Here is a 6,812-nt window from a genome sequence, read left to right on the forward strand (position 1 = left end):
GCACACACACACACACACACACACACACGTAAGACCACATCTGCAGTATGGTGTTGTGTTCCACAGATGAAAAAGGCCAAAGAGTTTATGGGTGAAATAAATTAAATAAAATGAGGGAAAAACATGCTGTAGATAAATATAAATTCAAATACTATCCATCCTGATTAAACAGAGAATCCGAAATTACAGTGTATTGAAAAAAAAAATCACTTCAATAGGCATCCAATATGGCATCCCTTGTGCAAAAAGTGCACAATGTAAAGTTAATATCACAGGTGGGACCAAGTCATTGTTTTGCAAGTCACAAGTAAGTCTCGAGTCTTTGCATTCAAGTCTCGAGTCAAGTCCCAAGTCAAGACAGACAAGTCCCAAGTCAAGTCCCGAGTCAAGACAGGCAAGTCCAAGTTGAGTTGCAAGTCCTCAGCTTTAAGATTCAAGTCTTAAACAAGTCATTAGTGCTTTTTGCCCAAATTAGTGTCTCAGTATTAATTACCATATCAAATTCATAGTAATTTATATCAGGAAGGCAGGTACACAGTAAAATCAGCATTGTAATATTTGCAGTGTTAAAAGTTATTAATTCCCAAAGAGTTGAATGAACAATCTACAGTTTTAAACAGTACTCGTGTGCAGTGTTGTTATATGGTGTAATTTCACTTTTACACTGAAAGTGCGTAATAAAAAACCCCGCCGAATTGTCTGGACTCCGCCCTTCAATGACTGCTGCCTTGGGAAGCGACGACGCCATTTTTTCTTCAAGCGACCGAGACGTAAGTTTGATTGCTTTTCTCTTTATAAAAGTACACGGGAAAAACATTTTTGTTGATAATTTTACTCAAAATATGATTGGTGGTGAACACATTTAGAAATTACTAACTGTGCGTGTTTTTGTCAGGTTTAGTGTTAAGTTCGTGTCCATGAGGTGCAGAGATGTAACGTTAAGTTACAGAAGAGTGTGAAAGTTTCTCATGCCGGTTCGATTTCCTGAAAAAAGGTGATTAATGTTACGCGTAAAATAACTTTTTGGAATGTGCTTACAATTTATGTTGTATTTGCTTTTAGCTTCTTTCATTTTGGTTCGCTGACAGATCCTCTCGCCTCCATTCCCGCCGAGGCCTGCTGGTTTTTTTACTCGTAGTAAAACTACGAGTCTGGCACTGGAGTCTGAAGCAGCCACATCTGGGGGTTTTCTACTCAAATGAGAGAATTCATCAAATGGTAAATTTATATTTGTTTTTGAAAGCATTGAGTGTGGCATTTCGCTGTTTCCATGCTTTGAAACGGTAATAGTGGGGCTGCTAAACATTACGCGCTAACAGTTTAGTTTTTGTGATGCAAACACCGTGTTGAAGTGTCTGTCTCGCCCGCTGCAAACGAGCAGTCTTTCTGCAGACAGAGCTGGCATAACGCGGAACATTTACCAGTCATTTTATTGACGTTATCTAATGCCTTACTCTGAAAGTAGAGCGCGTTTAAAAACTTCCATTCACCCTAGGCTTAAGTGTGAACTGCGTAATCTGTACGTTGCTTGTTCTCAGCGCTGAATATCATGTCTGTCATGTGGTCATATCTGCGTCAAGACACAAACGCGCTACCATCAAGTTTTTCTTATGACAATTACGTTTATGCAAGCATCGTGAAAGTGAGTTAAAGGTACGTTAAACTGTAAATCCGTCAGTCTTTCAATTTCCTTCAGTGCCCACTGGCAGAGCATGCAGGTACTTGAGCTTGAAACCAGTCTTTATCAATCCATATGGCATGCTATTTTGGGTTAAATAATGTCCTAAATATTTCTAGATATACAAAGTTGAGTTTTAATGAAGAAATAAGTCTGAATCTATCCATATTTTCTTTTCACATTATAAATAATAAATTATTAGTAAGATTAATTCTTAACACATGTTAATTTATTCTAATGTAATACACTGTTCATTTTAAGATGCCTTATTACTCGTGTTACTCATTAAAATTATACAAATGTATTTAATAATCAGATTAAATAAATACTTAAATTGTTTCAGGCCTCCATGTGAATATTGCACAATGTTTCATTTAATTGACCCTAGAATGAAGTATGTAAAAAAAAAATGACAAGTTTACGATTTGACACCTGTATTATAGACAGTTCTCAGCATACTCAAAATTAGGGGTAATCACAATTATTTTACCATATTTACAGTCCTAATGTAAATTTAAATTACTGAAATAAGTAGCCCTTCAAGAAAGGAGCAGAATGCTGAAGATGATGCCAGAATTGTGAGTCTGTGTCATTTATATGTTATTCTATGTGCAGTACAAATTTAAAACGCACAAATTAATATGAAAAATTAAAGTTGAACAGGCACACAATATCAGCTTATGTTCACACCTGGAATTTACTAATTATTAATTTAAGATATCAAACTGCAAAAAAATAAATGGTTAGTTGACCCAAAAATGAAAAATTGTCATTATTTCTCACTCTCTGTCATTCCAAACCTGCAAGACTTGCATTCATTTTCAAAACACAAATGAAGACATTTTAAATGAGAAAATGTCCTTCCATCGACAATCTACACAACTTTGATACTTCAAGAATTTCATAAAGAAATCATAAAACTAATCCAAATTAATCGAGCGGTTTAGTCCAAATTTTCTGAAGAGACTCGATCGCTTTACAATGAACAGATTGAATTATTTTTTTTTTCACATTTAAAGATTGATCAGGGAACATAAACAGAAAAACAGAAAATTTGGACTAAACCACGATACGTATGGATTAGTTCTCTTTATGGATTAGATCTCTTTATGAAGTTTATGAAGTATCAAAGTGGTAGTTGCTTGGACCGTCATTCAAGGGACAGAAATCTTATATTCTAATATCTTCAATTGTGTTTCAAAGATAACAAAAGTCTTGGCTGAGTAAACTGATGAAATTTTCATTTTTGAACTAAGCCTGTAATAAAAGAATGTGGCCATATGCGTCACCCAAGATGCGTGCTAATGCCAGGTGTGAACAGAGCCACTGTGTGACTACACAATCAATTTAGCAGAATGGTTCCTGAGAGAGATGTTATCATTAATTGTTTTTTCTTTTTTTTTTTCTTTTCAAGAAGCCAAGTTCCTGGCTTCTCCCAAGACCTTCAAGGACCCAATTGACCTCGGAATCATCTGTAAAGGAGGATGAAACCGATTTCTAAGGTTAGACTATATTTCAGAATAAGATTATGTATATTAATGCTTTATCTATATTCTGTGTTCATGCATTTTTTTGCTAAAGTTGTCATATCTGTTATTTAGAATGGGACAGCGATATTGCATCAATTGGTCTCCTACTTCATTTGATTCCACCATCACCACAAGGCTGCAAGGGACCTGGAAAAATGTCGTCCTATCAAGCTGAAAAACATCTTCAAAAAGGTACATTTGGACATTTCTGTCACTACCTATTGTCTGCCTCAAAATATTGCCAGATGGGTTGTATATGAAAGACTAATGTAAATAAAATCGGTTGGAGAGCTGACCTTGAGTGTTTTTTTGTATTTTTGTCTTTGATCTGCAGGCACCAACAAGAAGAACAGCTTGATTGCATAGAAGAGACCACACAGCCATACCTGCTCGCTGATGGGACAACGAGGAACATCATTCATGGATGCTACACAACTGTCAAATCTACCTGTCATATTTGTTCATGTCTAGGTAAATTTGATGATTTTGTGTTTTATTAACTATTTTATGTTTCTGTGCAACACTTAATGAATGTGACTGACTAATTAACCTCTACACATCAGATATATGTTTTAAAGTTGCCACTTTGCCCATTTGTTAAATAAACGTTGAAATGTATACATCTGTCTGAAGACTCTTGATTTTATGTCTAATCTTGTACATTAACACCATACAATAGCATTTTTTTGTTTGCACTGAAAAGAATACTTTAATAACACTTAAAGGATTAAAACAACACCAGGGGTGTTAAATACCCCATAGTGTAAAATTTAAACAACAATAGCAAGTGTAAGCAGATGTTTGAATGTTTAGTTCTCTCTTCTATCATAATTAGCAGCAGTTGCACGTGCTGAAGCTCCTCCGCATGGGCGCGATCTCGCTTCTGAATTGCGAATAGCAAAAATGCATCATAGACAAATGTTTGAAAAACAGCTGGTGACTCTGGTGAGATAGAATTTGCAAGATAATGTATATATAGCAATAATAAATGTATGTGTGTTTTATTAATTTTTCCAGTACCGATAGCAGAACCGTTAACGTCAGAGCTTATCGATACTCCGGTCTTTCATAATTTAGCCCCGGGACCGATTAAATACCGGGTTTCGGTACCCATTCCTATTTGTGAGGTTCTCTATCAAGACGACTTTATAATCTAATAAAATGTACCAGAAAAGGCATTCTGTATTTGTATGTGCTTTACCACCATCAACACAGAAGGTTTTGTTCTTTAGTAAGAATATGCAAATTGGGATCCAGCCTAGGTTTATTATAGCTTTGTAAATATACACAAAACAAATGCAAATTAAAAACTGCAACATGCGAATAAATTTCCAAACCATACAAATGAAGAATATAATACAGTATATCACCAGTAGCAAATAGGGATGTAACAATTCACTCAACGATACTGATTTCACGATTCGATTTTCTCACGATTTGTTTTAAACAAAATTAGATTTAAGACAAATTATAAATGAAAAGGTGTCCTTTTATTATTGCTTGGACAAAATGCTGCACATTTCTTTGTGAAACAGAAATATGTCAAATAGGCTAACAAAACTAAATTGAAATTTTTAAACAAACCCCAAATCTAATGAAGTAAATAAGACAAAAAAAACTCTTCATATAAACAAAGGCTTTCCCTGTGCTCTTTCCATTCAAAATTAGAGGTAACCAATGCATTTTAATCACAATCCAAACAAAGATGCTGAATACATGCAGCATGAGAAATTTTTTAAAACTAAATTAGATTGTATAATTAGACATTTTAAAACAAAAACAGAATGCTCTGACTTTAGTTTTGTGAAACTATACCACATAAAACATCTGCACGAAACAGAAACAGCAGACGAGCTGAATGAGATGCAGATTCACTCTCTGACAGCAGGAGACGCTTATGGAACAGCAGCGATACAGCGATTCCTTGGTTACCACTGTAAACAAAGCAGCGCAGCGCTTATGAACGCTGCTTTAATATGAATTATTCAGAGACGAGATGAAAAGAAAATATCATCTAAACTTTTCTAAAGTCAGTTCCCCTCAGAGATACATTCATATAAACACCCACTCCCAAATGTATCGCGATTCGTTTAACATCTCAACCGATTTGAATCGTCACATATTTGTATCGATTCCTAGTAGCAAATGTTGATTATAAACAGTATATTGTTTGGGTTCTATGGACTGTGAACAGCTGCCTGCTGGTGATAAAAACCACTGTGAGTGAACTGTGAAATACAGCATCCATACACACCACACATACAACTCTGTATCTGGGCTGCTGCTGCTATTTAGGATTTCTGAAACATAAGCTGTGATTTCCTGTGCAATAACCAATCCAAAGCCTGGCACTCAGACATATGCCTGGGACATACTGGAGACTCAGCAGGGGGTAGAACAAAGCACCAACGAGTCAGAACAGACCAAACACTCTGCACAGGCCCTGACAAGCCCCCACAAATCAGCAGATGTGTTGTGGCACTTGGGGATGGGAGAGAAACACCACCCGCCAACCTGATTGAGAGATTTCCATATGCTGTCAAGACTGGGCAGCTATAAAGAGAAGAAATACGAGAGATTTCACTAAAATGGGTGATACAGACAGATGGAAGGAGAGAGAATAACAGAGACTGAGAAACAGGTAAAGCAAGGTAGAAAAAATAAAGGGTGATGTACAGCAACATAAGTAACAGACAAGAGACGTTTAGTGTGACAGAATCTCGGCGGGCAGCTGGAGTGTTAGCAGTCTACAGGAATGTATCTTAACATAGTTCACAGTCATCCATGGAGTTCAATTGCACAGCTGTCTGCTCAGAAACAAACAGGTGACACCTGCTCAACAAACTCACTATGAAGAACCGCAAGAGAAACTGACAAATGTTGATGGGGCAATATTACAGTAAAATATTAAATTATACCACTCTCTCCTTCTTGACAGGATGCTGGATGCAGCTTTTCAGCTTTAACTGGTAAAAAAATGGTGAACTGTTTTTTTTTTTTACTCTGAAAACATAAATTATCATCCATAAACTAAAGTAAAGTAAAAAGTAAAGTAAAGTAAAGTAAATTACTAGAGTGAGTTAAGCAAAAGCAGCAAGATTTTAGTTTGCAAAAGATGTTTTAACCTTAGAATGAGAACAATCTATCAGCATTAAGAACCTCAACACATCAGTTAGTCAATAATCAAAATTCAAAATGTTTTCAAGCAAAACAGGATATTTTAAGAAGCAGGAACTACCTTCTCAGAAACAGAGCCTGATTTTAAAGAGTTTGCTAAAACTATGGCAAAATAACTATTTAGGTACTGGGTTAACATTACCCAACCAGCTCAACATGTGGCCTTACGTCAGGAAATGAAAGTCAAAGTAGGTGCAAGTAATAACACAATACAAAGACATTCCAAACATTATTTCACTACCACTCAAAAGTTTGAGGTCTGTAAGACTTTTAATGTTTTTGAAAGAAATCCCTGATGCTCACAAAGGATGCATTTATACAATCAACAATTCAGTAAAAACAGTAATATATTTTTATTTTTAAATAGAAATATAATTTTCAATAATATATATATATATATATATTTTTTTTTTTTTTTTTTTTAAATT

At 35.3% G+C, this 6,812-nt stretch overlaps 1 protein-coding gene and 1 long non-coding RNA gene across 2 annotated transcripts in view; one reads left to right on the top strand and one right to left on the bottom strand.

Annotated features, from left to right (window-relative positions):
* The window catches only part of LOC107653814 (microtubule-actin cross-linking factor 1-like), a 100,041-nt gene that overhangs the window by 56,738 nt on the left and 36,491 nt on the right, over positions 1-6,812 (bottom strand). The window lies entirely within an intron of this gene.
* Positions 2,216-3,794, top strand: LOC107653865 (uncharacterized). The gene is made up of 4 exons (XR_001630277.1): positions 2,216-2,256; positions 3,093-3,180; positions 3,280-3,399; positions 3,542-3,794. It is a non-coding gene; the product is annotated as an uncharacterized LOC107653865 (long non-coding RNA).

Source organism: Sinocyclocheilus anshuiensis, unplaced genomic scaffold (genome assembly GCF_001515605.1).
Source record: "Sinocyclocheilus anshuiensis isolate Anshui unplaced genomic scaffold, SAMN03320099.WGS_v1.1 scaffold223, whole genome shotgun sequence".
In the NCBI taxonomy this organism is placed as follows: Eukaryota; Metazoa; Chordata; class Actinopteri; order Cypriniformes; family Cyprinidae; genus Sinocyclocheilus; species Sinocyclocheilus anshuiensis.